This window comes from Aotus nancymaae, unplaced genomic scaffold, assembly GCF_030222135.1.
Source record: "Aotus nancymaae isolate 86718 unplaced genomic scaffold, 86718_ANA_hifiasm-v0.15.2.pri h1tg000040l, whole genome shotgun sequence".
Classification (NCBI taxonomy): Eukaryota; Metazoa; Chordata; class Mammalia; order Primates; family Aotidae; genus Aotus; species Aotus nancymaae.
Window position 1 is genome coordinate 13,649,444 of NW_026988454.1, and position 16,205 is coordinate 13,665,648.

Sequence of the window (16,205 nt, forward strand, 5' to 3'; positions counted from 1 at the left end):
ATGCAGTGAGTTTACCGTTCGAATAAATATTGTGGACCCAAAGAGTTTTGTGGAAGAGTGATTTATTAGACAGAGAGAGAGAGAGAAAGAGAGAAAGGCAGCTCCCACGCTGCCATGGGAGGGGATCCAGAGAAAGAATCCCTATAGGGAGGGAGCAGCGAGATTTTAACCCTTGAGTTATTCCATCCCCATTCATGTTCTCATCCAATGAGGGGAGTTCTTTCAAACTTCCTCTGGAGTGATTGATCTTTGACTCTGATACCGGATTGGCTACTTTGTCCACAACAGCGCCCCCTCCTCCCAGAGCTTTTGGCAAGCTTTTTGGACATAGGAGCCCACTTGGATTTCTCTACCTAGCCGGGTTGTGACTCAAACAAAGAACTTTACCTTCCGGATGGAGGCGTGGAGCTAGGAAACTCCTGCCTTTGAAACCATGCCCCTTGCGGACCCAGAAAGAGAAGGTTTTCTTTAACACAGTACCTCAAGGGGACAATTTAACTCCATAGTCTCCTGGGAAGCCTTTCTTAAAGTTCTTTAGCATGCATTCTAGTGGTGTGGGTTTTAACTCTTTTCCTCTGAATGGAAGAGTTAAAATGGAAGGTTTTAACTCCCATTCTCCCACAGAGGCGCACTCTTACAAACTTTCACCTTGGACTGACTGCCATCTCCTGTTGCAGGAGTTTTCAGATTGCTGCTTAGCTAGGAGAGTACCTTGTTCCCGCCACGGTCAGCTGCACCTGCGTCCTGTCAGCCCAGTACCATTAGCCCCTAATAGATTAGCCCTCACTTCGGAGCACGCAGTCCACCTAAGGGACCTGTGCCTCTGCATGCCCCTCGTTGGCGCCTCCCGGAACCGTCTCTTTCACATACTTCCACACTCCTCCCCGCTTTCCCATTTTCCTCTACAAACTGTCTTAATAAGTCACCCCTGTTCCGTGTGCCGGTGAGGATGTGAGTTTCATCCAAACCAGCCAGCCGCTCTCACTTCCCCCAGCCTTTCTGGGTTGGATTAATAGTCACTTCTCAGGAATTGCTCAGACTCCCCTTCCAGCCTCTTGGGGCGGGCTTTTCTTTCTTTTCCTTTTTTTTTTTTTTTTTTTTTGTTTTGGACCCTAAATGCCTTACCGTAATTCCTGAAGTACGTTGGTCCTGGAGATCATCCTGCAGCCCTTTCCAAGGTTCCAATGCACTGTCTGGGAGTGGGTGCTGGGGTGCAGGAGAGCCGGCCTCCTATCAGGGCTAAAGTTCTCCCCGTGGTGCGTAGGGTTGTGGGTCCTCCCCTCCCCCAGTCTGGGGCCTTGGTTCCATAGGCAAAGGAGACGGTAAGACTGCCATCTCCAGTTCCTGTTCAGGCACCAGAAAATGTAGCAGGAAATCCAGGATCTGGAGAGACTAATGGGGTTGCAGGCGGATTTTATTTAACATGATCACGGGCTCGGTGGAATCGCTTCCTAATTCTGAGCAAAGCACAAAGAAAATGGGGTGCCTTTATGTGCCTACTTGGTACAGGATGACGAAGCAGGAGGCAGGTTTACAGAAGCCAGAACAAAGAACAGTTGATTAACTTGTGGCATGTCTTGTGATGTACTTTACATTTGAAAAGTAACATCTTGAGAAACACATTCCACAGTTTGAGTTTATTTGCTTTGTGACCTTGCAGTTGGTCAACAAGAAAAACAGGAATTTCTAGATGCCTGGGAACTTTGCTAAGAATGTGGAGAGGATAGATAAGGTTAAATGGTTTACAGAGCTGGGGAAGTATTATATTAAGCAACACACAACATGGCAAAATGTACTTTATTATATAGCAACTACAAATTACAAGGTTTTGTTTTTACTATTATTGCTATTATTTAATTCCCTTCGTCATTCCCAGCTACTAGGGAGGCTGAGGCAGGAGAATCACTTGAACCCAAGAAGCAGAGGTTGCAATGAGTCAAGACTGTGCCACTGAACTCCATCCTGGGCCACATAGTGAGACTCTGTCTCAAAAGAAAACAAACAAACAAAAGAAATGTCTTGCCTTTATCCTTTGGGATCATGTGACACCAGTGCCTGTGGACATTACCACATATCTTGAAGTTAGGAAGATCTAAGGTCAACTGAATCACTTACTTCTCCACCCAGAATGGCCCTCTTCTCTTTGCCCCCAGTTGTCTGTAGGCCATGAAATAGAGCTTCTATTAGGCCAGGTCTAAGCAAATCATGCTTACAAAGGAAGATGGAAGAGGTGATCTGCTTCTTTTGCAACATGTAGGATTGGTGGGGACTACAGGCAATGTAGACATTTTTAGGACTGGTCATTCTTGGGAAGGGGCACACACATTGAGTACAGGAGGAGGAAGACCATGTGTCAGGGAATTCTGATCTAACCGGATGACTGCTTAAGGTGACTATATAAACCCAATCATAATGCTATGCCTCCTTTGAGGCCTTCTCAATGTTGTAATTAGATGAGAAGTTATTCTTTTTATTTAAATGACTCTTCCCTTTTGTTAACACTTGGTTTGACAGAGGCAACTTGAGTTTGGATAAAAGTTTTACATGCTATGGTAAGCAGATTTCTAAGATAGATCCCTTTGATTCTCCACCTCCCAGAATTTACATCTTGTGTAATTCCCCTCCTCTTGGGTAGAGATTAGACCAAATAACTTGCTTTTAACAAATCAGTTGTGGCAAAAGCGATAGACTGTCACTTCTGTGATTAGGTGACAAAAGTGACTTCCATCTTGCTCTCACTCAACTCTCTGTCATTCTCCTTCACTCTTGCTTGTTTTGCTAATGAAGCCAGCCACCATGATATGAAGCTACCCTAAGGAGAAGTCCATGTGGCAAGGGACTGAGGGTGGCCTCCAGGCAATAGGTAGCATTGAACTGACACCCCCAGTCCAATCGCCCACAAGAAACTGAATCCTACCCACAACTAAATGAGTGATCTTAGAAGAGCTTCTTTCCTTCGTTGAGCCTTGAGATGACTGCAGTTCCAGTCCACATCTGATTGCAGCCTTGTAGGGAATTTTTAGCTGGACCACCAGCTAACCTGGGCCCAGATTCCTCACCCACAGATACAATGGGATAATAGGTGTTTGTTGTGTTAAGCCACTAAATTTTGGCGTGATTTGTTAAGCAGTGAAAGGTAACCAATGCACATGCTAATATTTTAGCTACCACGTTTGGAAGCTTGCATTGGTCATGAGCCCATTTCTAATGATTTAGTTTCTTTGCTTTGAGAGCAGAATATAAATATAGTGAGACTGTATTCATTTCCCAAAAACGTATAGAGAGAGAAGAAGCTGGTGTTGACAGGGGAGACTGGGAGGAGAGGAGTGTGTTTGTAATGAGATGGAATATCTCTAACTTTCAACCTGTCATTTTCCTTTTCCAGTGTGGGAAAGAAAAGTTTTGAAGTCAGAGACTCTTCTCTGTGTACTGCAAAAGATGGCAGGCTTAGACTTACTTTTATCTTAAAGTAATTTTTACAAATGTATCTGTTCCCTCTGTTTATTAGAGCATTAGGAGCAATTCGGAAAGGAAGAAATAGGGAAATTTGAAGGAAGATTGAACCTAAGGAGGTTCAAGTGGCATCTCACCCAAACATGCTGAGAATGACTCTGCAAATCATCTCGCCCTCCACTGTAAATGAACATCCTTGCCTCCAAAACAGGAAAGCAGAGCCTTGTACTGTTTCGCACATGTGCTCGGCAAATGAATACACCAGGTAGTGCTTAGTGATCAATGAAGTCAGGCAGATGGGGTGTGCTTGCCTTGCATGTACTGTGTCCTGGATATGCGCATCAAGGAAGGGCTTGATAACAATGAGAAGGAAGAACAATAGGATTGAGGAAGTGGAGATGACACTTCCCCTTCTTTCGAAAGAGCTTTACTCTCTGATCAGCTTCAAATGTTAGTTCTGGGTTGACAGCGCCTCCAGAGCTGAGGCTGCTTTGAGTAGAATCCTCAAGCTTAGCCTCAGAGTACTATGAATCTTTGGATTCCAGGAATAAAGAGACCACTCTTGGATTTACTCTCTTTGTATTGCATGTAAGTAACATCACTTTTTGGCTGATGTGTGAGAGGTAACTGCTTGACATATCAAGATGGCAAAGCAATGGATACCCTAGCGCTCTCCTTAGAGTAGTGAGGTAGGAAGTGTGGCTTTGGGGATATGATATTTGCTGAACTCTCTGTAATCTGGGAAACCAGGTGCTAAAGATTCTCTAATTCTGTGAAAGCTTTGGAGGTGGAGAGAGGTGTGTACTCCCTCTGCTTTTCTTTTTTTCTTAAATAGGTGTTGTTTTGATAGGTGTTTGGACCGCAGACCACGGGTTTGATTTAGAAAAATACAATTCAACATGTGTTTGGGTCCTGAGGAGTTCATTTGGAGAAGCGCTCGGTGGCTGCCCTCTTTCGAGAAAGTGTGTTCTTTGTGGGGGAGTTTCCTTTGCATGGAGGCAGCTGGAGGGGATTTTACACTTTGATGAAGGTCTCAGGCTCAACAAAATATCTCTGGTATGAAAATGAAAGCTAGGTGTTGTTGGTTCAGAGGCTTTTAGTAAGGGTGTCTGGGGCACTTGATTTTTCTTTGCTGGGGTATACGTGAAAGACTTTAATTATAGGAGTCAGAATTATAACCCACTGAAGCATCTTTGACTACAGCAGTGACTTTATTAGTCTTGAATGGCCTATGTGTTCCTAGTGCTGTCTTTGACATTGTATAGTAGCAGTACATAAAGTCTAATTTCTATCCAGTTATTTATTTTATGTAGAAAATAGAAACAGAGGCCGGGCGCGGTGGCTCAAGCCTGTAATCCCAGCACTTTGGGAGGCCGAGACGGGTGGATCACGAGGTCAAGAGATCGAGACCGTTCTGGTCAACATGGTGAAACCCCGTCTCTACTAATACAAAAAATTAGCTGGGCATGGTGGCGCGTGCCTGTAATCCCAGCTACTCAGGAGGCTGAGGCAGGAGAATTGCCTGAACCCAGGAGGCGGAGGTTGCGGTGAGCCGTGATCGCGCCATTGCACTCCAGCCTGGGTAACGAGCGAAACTTCGCCTCAAAAAAAAAAAAAAAAAAAAAAAAAAAAAAAAAAAAAAAAAAGAAAATAGAAACAGAGGGCCGAGCATGATGGCTCATGCCTGTAATCCAAGTACTTTGGGTAATCAAGGTGAGAGGATCACTTGAGGTCAGGAGTTTGGGACCAGCCTGGGGACAACATAATAAGACCTCATCTCCATGGGGAGTAAAAAAGAAAAAGAAAATAGAAATAGAAGGCTGGGCATGGTGGCTCAGCCTGTAATCCCAGCACTCTGGGAGGCCAAGGCGGGTAGATCACCTGAGGTCAGGAGTTCGAGACCAGCCTGACCAACATGGTGAAACCCTGTCTCTACTAAAATTACAAAAATTAGCTGGGCATGACAGCATGTTCCTGTATCCCAGCTACTCGGGAGGCTGAGGCAGGAGAATTGCTTGAATCCGGGAAGCGGAGGTTGTAGTGAGCCGAGATTGCGTCACTGCACTCCAGCCTGAGTGACAGAGCAAGACTCTGTCTCAAAAAAACAAACGAACAAACAAAAATGAAAAAAAAAAAAAAGAAACAGAAAGAACACACATTTTTTTCTGCTCACATCACTCAAGCAAGAAGGAAAAGGTAAGTTTGTAAGTTTGTGTATGTGTTGATGAACTCATTCTTTAATTTACCTTTTAATTTCCTTCTATTCCTCTCTTTATAAATCAAGTGTCTTTTCTGAAGTGGGTCCATGCGTGAACTATTTCAGGCAAACTGTGTTAAGCAAACATACCTCATCAGAGTATGGAAATAGGAAGTTCTTTCCTGCGGTAGTTTGCTGTGGCAATAAGAGATAAGAAATTACTTCATGACTATTGCCTGAGACTTTCCTTTTGACTCGTGTATCCTTTTGAACAGCTCACTTCTGCTTTCCATCGAGCTTGGAGGCTCTGCAGTGGGAGCTCATCATTGAAGTCCAGGTTGACAATTTGCAAGTAGGTCTAATGTGGCAAATGGGGTGTGTGTGTGTGTGCGCGTGTGTGAAGAAAAATCCTAAAAATCAAGATTTTTAGTCCTTAAGAGAATCCTGCAAATGGAGAGGTTACTTGTGCTCCCAAGTGCTCAGAACAGTGCCTGCTCTCGGGAATATTTGTTGAGTGAATGAGTAACTGGGATTTCATAAAATGAATGTGGTAGGAAAGCCATTGCTTTATCTCTGTTGCTCAGGCACTTTAAAAAGTGAAGATAAGGTCCGGGCGTGGTGGCTCACATCTGTAATCCCAGCACTTTGGAAGGTCAAGATGGGCAGATCACAAAATCAGGGGTTCGAGACCAGCCTGACCAACATGGTGAAACCCCTTCTCTACTAAAAGTACAAAAATTATCCAGGTGTGGTGGCACATGCCAGTAATCCCAGCTACTCCGGAGGCTGAAGCAGGAGAATTGCTTGAACCTGTGAGGTGGAGGTTGCAGTGAGCTGAGATTTCGCCATTGCACTCCAGCCTTGGTGACAGAGTGAGACTCTGTCTCAAAAAAAAAAAGTGAAGGTTAGAAAAGGTCAGAGTGAAGCAAGAAAGGAGAATATGCAGGCGTGGAATAAAGATAGGGTATGTAGAACAGAGATCAGAAGGAATTTTTAGGTCAGGAAAGTAAAAGGGGTGGCAATACATGGTGGTAGAGGGGGAGATGGAGGTGAAGGGGGTGGTGTTGGAAGTGGTTGTGGTAGGGGAGGTGATGGTGGAAATGATGGTGGAGATGGTGGAGGTGGTGGTGGAGATGGTAGAAATGGTGGATGGAGTGGCAGAAGTGATGGCGAAAGTGATGATAGAGATGGTGGAGGTGGTTGTGAGGAGATGGTGGAGGTGGTGGTGGAGATGGCAGAAGTGATGGCAGACATGGTGGAGGCGGTTGAGGAGGTGATGGTACAGATGGTGGAGATGGTGGTTGGAGGTGAGGGTGGTAGAGGTGATGGTGGAGGTAATCATGGGAAGGTCAATATAATTTGGCCAAGAGAAAACACAATTTGGGGGTCAGACATATCTGTTCAAACTCTATGTCTCTCAACCTATAAAGTGGTGACTATAACATACTGACTTTTTGGGTGGTTCTGGGAGGGTTAAAAATACGATCGCAGGCCGGGCGCGGTGGCTCAAGCCTGTAATCCTAGCACTTTGGGAGGCCGAGGCGGGTGGATCACGAGGTCAAGAGATCGAGACCATCCTGGTCAACATGGTGAAACCTCGTCTCTACTAAAAATACGAAAAATTAGCTGGGCATGGTGGCGCGTGCCTGTAATCCCAGCTACTTAGGAGGCTGAGGCAGGAGAATTGCCTGAATCCGGGAGGCGGAGGTTGCGGTGAGCCGAGATCACGCCATTGCACTCCAGCCTGGGTAACGAGCGAAACTCCGTCTCAAAAAAAAAAAAAAAAAAAAAAAAAAAATACGATCGCAGACTGAGGCGGCAGCTGGCCAGGTGAGGAGGGTGGTCGCCAGCTCAGCGCGGGTGGGGCAGGGGTAAAAAAAAATGATTGCATTAAATGGCACTTATCAATATCAGTTTTCAAGTTGCCACAGCCACACTGAAACATTTAATCACTTTTATCATTTCTTCTTTATGCTTTGTGGTATTTTCTAAATTTTGTAAAATGAAAGTGAGTTTTTAAAAGAATCATTAATTTAAAATAAAATTAGAAGCCTAGTTATCAGAATGGTTAAACTCATGGTGGTATATAAGGAAATTTCATCAATAAAATAATATTTATGGAAATATTCTCATGATGTAATGCTAGGTCAAAAAGGCAGGAAGATAACTTTTTCAACTATGTAAAAATACTGCAGAGAAGCAAGATATGGGTGAAATGTGTTAAAATGTTAATATAGGAATAGTAGGTTTATTGCTCAGGGTTTTTCTTTGTATTTTGTACTCTATATTTTTTCCCCAGATTTTTCATTAGTGAAACATACCTGAACTATTTTAATGATTGAAAAGAAAACAAATGTTGAAAGAAAATATATAGGCTGGGTGTGGTGGCTCACACCTGTAATCCTAGCACTTTGGGAGGCTGAGGCAGGCAGATCACCTGAGGTTAGGAGTTCAAAACCAGCTCAGCCAACATGGCAAAACCCCATCTCTATTAAAAATACAAAAATTAGCTGGGTGTGGTGGCAGGCGCCTGTAATCCCAGCTACTCCAGAGGCTGGGGCATGAGAATCGCTTGAATCTGGGAGGCGGAGGTTGCAGTGAGCTGAGATCATGCCACTGCACTCCAGCCTGGGCAATGTTGAGTGAGACTCCATCTCAAAAAAAAAAAAAGAAAGAAAGAAAAAGAAAAATGAACAAAAATTTAACCCTCCTTGTCTTCCACCAACAGGACAATGTGGTTCATTGCAGCCTAAGAAATGACACTTAAAAATTATGTTATTGGCTGGGTGTGGTGGCTCACGCCTGTAATCCTAACACTTTGGGAGGCTGAGGCAGGTGGATCATCTAAGGTCAGGAGTTCGAGACCAGCCTGACCAACATGGTGAAACTCTGTCTCTACTAAAAATACAAAAATTAACCAGGTGTGGTGGCACATGCCTGTAATCCCAGTACTCAGGAAGCTGAGGCAGGAGAATCGCTTTAACCCGGGAGTCGGTGGTTGCAGTGAGTTGAGATCGAGCCACTGCACTCCAGCCTAGGTGACAGAGCAAGATTCCATCTCAAAAAAAAAAAAAAAAAAAAAACGAAAAGAAAAAGAAAGTTTATGTTATTTAGTCTTTGTAGGGGAATCCCCTTTAAGAGTAAGACTGGGGCAGAATCATCTGTCAACTCTGAAGTAAGAAAAAGGAAACATGGTCCCACTGGGTCTGCTGGTCTGATTAATTCCTAGAATGACATGAAAATGGGTTATTTTCTCTGGATGATTTAAAACTGCGTCTAAACCTGAGTTCGATGACTTCCTAGCAAATTCAATAGTCAATTCATCAGTTATTCCTTCTAAGCTAAATTTAGATCTCCCAGTATGAGAGTAATTCATTTTTTAGGGAATGTAACCATATCTCTATCATATTGGTATGTATGGGAGAGGTCATGAAAACATTTTTGTAGAGTCACAGATTATTCTGTAGAGTCAATGATTATTATTCCTGTTGTTAGAATCTCGACCCTGCCCTCTCACAGTGCCAGCAGGTCATCATGGAGTCCCTTATCAGAGACTTAACCAAAATAAAATATTTTGGCTTGTAGGTATTGAAAAGAGTCTTCTGTCTTTGTCTTAGAATCAATCTTTGTCTTAGAAAGGAGAGATAGTTGGCAGCCAAAGAGGCAGAGGGCTGAACAAATGTGAGCAAAGGCAGGCCTCCCAGACTGACACAGGGATTGAAATAGAAGCAGCTGAAAAGTGAAAAGTGAGCCAGCTTACACTCACCCCAAAATTACTAAGGATGTGGATAAGTCCTTCAAAGGAAGTCTGAATAAAAAAATGACTAGATCATCAAGGAAAACTAGTTCAAGTTAGAAATGAAAGAATTAATCAAACAAACAAACAAAAACCCAGTGTGCAAAAGGCATTGAAATAGAAATAGCAGCATGATAGGATTCCCAACAGAGTCTATAGCATCTTCTGAATATTTCATATGTGGAATGCTGAATAAAAACCAGTGATATTACTGAACACTTGCTAGGTTCCAGCACTGTGATCTGCACTTTTATTTTTACCTTTTACTTTACATTTACATTTAGTTACATTTATGTTTACAATTTCTTTTTTTTTCTTCAACTTTTATTTTAAGTTCCAGGGTACATGTGCGGGATGTGCAGGTTTGTTACATAGGTAAATGTGCGCCATGGGGGTTTGCTGCATAGATCAACCTATCACCTAAGAATTCAGCCCAGCATCCATTAGCTATTCTTCCCGATGCTCTCTCTCTCCCCGCAACCCCCACAGGCCTCAGTGTGTGATGCTCCCCTCCCTGTGTCCATGTGTTTTCATTGTTCAGCTCCCACTTGTAAGTGAGAACATGCGGTATTTGGTTTTCCTGTTCCTGTGTTAGTTTGCTGAGGATAACGGCTTCCAGCTCTATCCACGTCCCTGCAAAGGACATCATCTCGTTCCTTTTTATGCTATTTCAGCCACTTCTTAAAATAGTTCTGGGAAATAGTACTATTGTTATCTCCATGAAACTGAAGCTTAGACAGGTCAAGTACCCTGCCTCAAACCACCACAATCATCAGGGGAGAGGGATTCAAACTCAGAGCTTTGTGTCTCTGAGCCTGTGATCTAACTGCCATTCTATACATTACATTGTTTTCATGTATGTTAAAGTTTTTGTTATAGAAATAGTGATTTGGGACCAAGAATTAGGAGACGAAGGGTGAGTCTGAGCAGGGCACATTTGCTCTACTTTGAAATCGCCCAAGTGAAATTCTTTTCTACTTCCTTAGTGAGGAGCAGTGGAAAGGAATTGTTCTCTTTTCCAGGGAACTGCCTGTGCCTTGACATGATTGCACATCCATGGTTGTCTTCTTAGGCAGTCAGGTGATAGCATGTAGGAAATGCTTCCAGCCAGCAGGGAACAAAAGGGGTCTGGGGGGACCTCAGAACCATCCCTGGGTAGTTCACAACCACAGTCGAGATATGTGACTGTTCTGTCACCACAAGGATCCCTCATGCTACTCTTTCACAACAATAACCGATCTAATTTAAAAATATCCAGTTTCCATTTTGAGTATGATTGGACCCATATTGATGGGGCTTTCTATTATGCTAAGCTTTTTAGTGGGAATGCCACAGATCGAAAGGTTAGGAGACTTGAGTATCCTGCCTGTGGTATATCATAGTTTTGTGCTACAAGCAAGCATTTAAATTCTCCACGCTTGAATTTTCTCATCTATAAAAGTTGAGATAAAAATACTGAACCAGACCAGGTGTGGTGGCTGATGCCTATAATCCTAGCACTTCGGGAAGCCGAGGTAGGAGGATCGCTTGAGGCCAGGAGTCAAAGACCAGTCTGGGCAATACAGTAAGATCCCATCTCTACAAAAATAAAAAATGTGGCCAGGTGTGGTGATGTGTGCCTGTAGTCCCAGCTACTCAGGAGACTGAGGCAGAAGGGTCTCTTGAACCTAGGAATTTGAAGTTGCAGTGAGCTATAATTGTGCCACTGCTGTAGAGTCTGGGCAACAGAGTGAAAAAAACAAAAAGCGAACCAATTGCTTTGATGTATGGGCCAAAGGAAAGTAAGTGTATATACTTAGAAGAAAACAAAAGTATTATAAACCAACGGAGCCCTTCTAAGAAACTAATACAGAAGGTAAGGAATGAAAGTAATTTTAAGTGCTACTAATAAACTCACCTATATTGCTGGCAATCACTTCTAAGGACCAAATTGAATATGACTCATTTCTATGAAGTTAACTTGTGGCATTGGGCCTCAAACAGTAGAGTCACTTTATCATTGAATGGGAGTGAATAAAAACACTACACAATGAGACATTTGCAAAATGAAAATCAGGCTATTGTGAAATCTACAAAAGGGCTTCCTTTCATAAATGGAGTCTAGATAGTGATTCCAAATTATTATGACAGTTTGGTTACTTGCTAGATAGGGAACATTAGTGTCTATTTGGGCAGGGGGATAATTACTTACCTCAGTTTATATTGAGAGAAAAGTTCAAATATGCTGAATAGGAAAATGATGCAATGTGTTGGAACTTTGATCCAGATGGAATCGAAGGCTGCAATCAAGGTGTACAGCAGGTGAAAACTTCTCAATAAATGGATGCTAGATCATTTTCACGGTTCATCTATAATCGTTGATCACTTTGATCCATAAATTTAGTCTGGTACCTGCATAAGTACTCTAATGACAGCATAAATAGCCAGGATTTCAAGCATATTCTTGAGTTTCTTTGCAACGTAAGAATCTCTTAAATCCCCTTTTGGGCAGAATTTGAATTACTCTAATTCCTATGACATGATTATCCCTAGCAGGACAACATTCTTTTAAGAGGTAAACATCATTACAGGAAGCTAATTCATTTAATCTGGGCAAAACTAAAAATATCTTTTTTCTCCTTCTCTTAATTGATCCATATTTAATTTTCTTTTGACTTGTTAATTTTATATCATCTTTTTCTAAATATGCAATAGAAATCTGTGACTGGATAGACTTTTTTTCAAATTTGGACAGGGTAGAAGTTCTTTTTTTCCTGACTATTGTGAAGGAAACTGCATTCTTCGTAGTTTTATGCACTGATCTCTAATGCCAGAGAGGAATAGAACATTGAGCTACTTATAGGCAAATGTACATATACTAATAGAGACTGAACCTTAGTCTAAAACAGGAAAATAGTTCAGGCACAGTGGCTCATGCCTGTAATCCCAGCACTTCAAGAGGCTGAGGTATGGGGATCACTTGAAGTCAGGAATTTGACCCAGCACTTTTGGAGGCTGAGGTGGGAAGATCACTTGAGCTCAGGAGTTTGAGATCGGCCCAAGCAACATATAGCAAGACCTCATCTGTACTTAAAAAAAAAAAATTAGCTGAGTATGGTAGAGAGTGCCTGTAGTCCCAGCTACTCGGGAGGTGGAGGCAGGAGGATCACTTGAGTCTGGGAGACTGAGGTTGCAGTAATGGATGATCACACCACAGTATTCCTGCCAGGGTGACAGAGAGTGACTGTCTCAAAAAAAGAGAAAAAAATAAAGAAAAGATAAAATAGAAAAATACAAACCTCTGAGAAAGGAAAAAAGATGTAACCAACTCAAAACACTTCCCAGGAGCCTTAATTTAATATTCTTCACTCCTATAGAATATAATTCTGTGTAAAATGTCACAGCTTATCCAAAGATGAGCTGCACTTATACAAAGTTGTGTTTTAAGGAGAAAACCTTTAATTATTTGAAAAACTAAGCAAACTGCTATAAACATGAAAAACATACATTTTAGGCTACTTGTTTATGATTATTCTGTTTGGATAGCTCAGACTACAGCACACTATTGGGTAAATGTGTAATAGTTTTATGGACTGATGAGAATATACATAATCTCATCAATTTCTTAAACATACTTGAAGATTCTGCTATTCTAGCAAAATTAAATGGTTGCAGCAGGAACATTGCATTTATTCACTGGGATTACAAGTCATTTGTAACAACTTTGTTCTTTCCACCAACTAAAAGCCTGAAGCAAATGACATTAAAGGCCTTATTTTCTGGTTCCTTGTTAAGCCACAAATCCCAACTCTTTTCCATACTGACAAACAATAGTCAAAGTGTTCTTCTTACTAGTGATTGTGAATGCTAACCATATACTATGGTCAAGACCCACTTATGAATATTCAACATTCACCAAATACTTATTGAGTACCTAATGTTTTCCATGTAATGTGCCAGGTATTTCATTACAGTTAAATGGACAAGATCACTTTTGAAATTCCCCTGGAATCATGTGAATTAGTATCGTCTCTTAGTTAGACTCAGTTATAGCCAGTCTATCAAAGAGAAGCATCTGAACTTGAACTCTCTTGGTCAAATACAGTCACAGTTTCCAGTTAGAGCTGGATTTTTACTCTGGAACACAGCTACCAGCATTTTCTGCACTTGAAGTTTCAACTTGATTAATCAACTAGAGCAGCTTTTGCGTAGGTGATGGGGACTTGAGGGAGGGACTGTTGAGCAGGGTTTGAGCCAGGCACTTGAGTACTATTTAGTTCTATTTTGTGAACACTCACAAATATTCCAAAGTTATATACAAATTGGTTGCCTTGAGAGGAACGCTGGAGTCCCAGATATTCTGAGCTGAGAAGCCAGCACAGGGAGAGAGACACCAAGTCACCAAAACACAGTAAGTGGGCTGAGGAGTGACGACTCAGCAACTCCTGATTGCCTTGAAGTGACTTTGCTTTCAAGCTGGCATTAGCTGTAGTTACAGGGTCCTAGACATGGGGTGTAGTAGCTTCTACTGTACATTGCATGCTCCTTGTGTTCTGTGCATTGGGAGCAAGTTAGCAAGCAATCCCCCCATCAATCTGAATGGACTTCAGGCATTGAGTACCAAACCACTCCTACTTCAATAAGCTCATGTTTCTTATCATTGCGGAAGTGGCCTTTTGCGAATGGACGGATGCTCCTGGCCCGTGAAACATTCTAGACAGTGCCTGGGACTTTCTAGGCCGTAGGAGCCATTGAGGTGAGCCTTACAGCAAGGCAGAAAATAGAGTCCCACAGGACCCCTTGTTTCTATCGGTTGGTGCATAAGTAGTTTTTAGTGGCAAAACCTGCAACTACTTTTGCACCAACCTAACAATTACAGCTCCTCCAACAGGCCACGCAGGACTTCCCCAGCCCCAGTGGCTGTGTGACAAAGGGCGGTAACATGTACTATCCTCTTGCTGTCTGCAAGGGACGGTGTAAAGGCTTTATATTCATTATCTAATTTTTAAATCAAATATCTCTAAGAGGTGCTGTTATTATTAACTAGTTCCCTTTTTCTGATGAGAAAACATAGATTCAGAGAACTTCAAACCTGGCTTCAAACCTATTTCCTTATAGGAATATAAGGAAATAGGTTCCTTATAGGAATATGTGTGTGTGTGTGTGTGTGTATATATGTGTGTGTGTATATATGTGTGTATACACACACACATATTCCTATAAGGAGCCTGTATACACACACACACACACATATTTCATTAAAGGAATACACACTCATATTCATATAAGGAAAAGAATGCTACATGCTACATAATTTCTTCTTTTTGGATAAGGTTGCTTTGTGCTCATCCACCTTTCTCTTCATTCCTGGAGCTGAGAATGTGTGTAATCCAATTCCAGTGAGGCCAGAGGAAACTTGTTGGGGTGGATAATAATTTTAGGAGTGCTTAGCACAGATTTTCCTGAGCCTTGAGGAAAATCTCATTCCCAAAGACACTTCCAGATCAAAGCTGAGAAGAGTTGGGGTTGAGGTTGATGGAGCATTCATTTCTACAAATTTAGATCAAAAAGGGGAAGGAAACAGAGATTACAACATAGAAAGGTAGACTTTTGCGAGGGTGTGCTTGGACAAGGATATGGTCTGACTCTGTGTCCCCACCCAAATCTGATCTTGAATTGTAATCCGAATTATAATCTCCACGTGTTGAGGGAGGGAACTTGTGGGAGGTAATTAGATTATGGGGGCGGTTCCCCATGCTGTTCTCATGATCGTGAATGAGTTCTCACGAGATCTGATGGTTTTATAAGGGGCTTTCCCATCCTTTGCTCTGCACTTCTCTCTCATGCCGCCATGTGAAGAAGGACATGTTTGCTTCCCCTTCCACCATGATTATAAGTTTCTTGAGGCCACCATGGCCATGCAGAACTGTGAGTCAATTAAACCTCTTTCCTTTATAAATTACCAAGTCTCAGGTATTTCTTCATAGCAGCATGAGAATGGACTAATACAGATAGTCTACCCATTCTTTCTAATAAGACCAGAAAAAGTTCCTGAATAAAAGAAAAGATTAGTATATGCTAAACTAGAAAAAAGAATGGAAGAAATAATCTCTCTAGGCAAACACTTTGAATTCAACCTCTAGTAAAATTTGTTACCAACTTTCCTGCTATTTATAGCTTAAATTTTTAAAAAAAATTATTTTTCCTTAGTACACATAAAATGCATTTTATTGCCCATGATACAGATAAGCAAGAAGCAGATAAATACTCTTTATGATCCTATAACTTTGAAATAATTATAGTTAACATTTTGGTGTAAAATCTCCAATGTTTTGATTTTTAAAAATATACATGTGAGGCCAGGTGCAGTGGCTCACACCTGTAATCCCAGCACTTTGGGACACTGAGGTGGGCAGAGGACATGAGCTCAGGAGTTTGAGAATAGCCTGGGAAACATGGTGAAACCCTGTCTCTACCAAAAAGTATACAAAAAATTAGTCAGGTGTGGTGGTGTGTGCCTGTGGTTTCAGCTGCTTGGGAGGAGGAAGTGGGAAGATTGCTTGCGCCTGGGAGGTGGAGGTTGCAGTGAAATAAGATTGCACCACTGCACTCCAATCTGGGTGACAGTGTGAGACCCCTATCTCAAAAAAAAGTGTGTATTTACAAAAAAAAAAAAGATAAAAGTGTATTTTAATTTATTAAAATCGTATTCCTAACACATTATATATTTTAGATATAATAACTTACCATTTAGGAATACAGTAGCCAAAATTTTTGAAT

At 41.9% G+C, this 16,205-nt stretch overlaps 1 protein-coding gene across 3 annotated transcripts in view; it reads left to right on the forward strand.

Moving 5' to 3' along the window:
• Window positions 1-3,925: 3,925 nt before the first annotated feature.
• The window catches only part of IPCEF1 (interaction protein for cytohesin exchange factors 1), a 190,345-nt gene continuing 178,065 nt past the window's right edge, over window positions 3,926-16,205 (forward strand). For all 3 annotated transcript variants that reach the window (XM_012452080.2, XM_064360538.1, XM_064360537.1), the window contains exon 1: window positions 3,926-4,041. The gene's annotated coding sequence lies outside the window, so the exon portion shown is untranslated. The remainder of the gene's footprint in view (window positions 4,042-16,205) is intronic.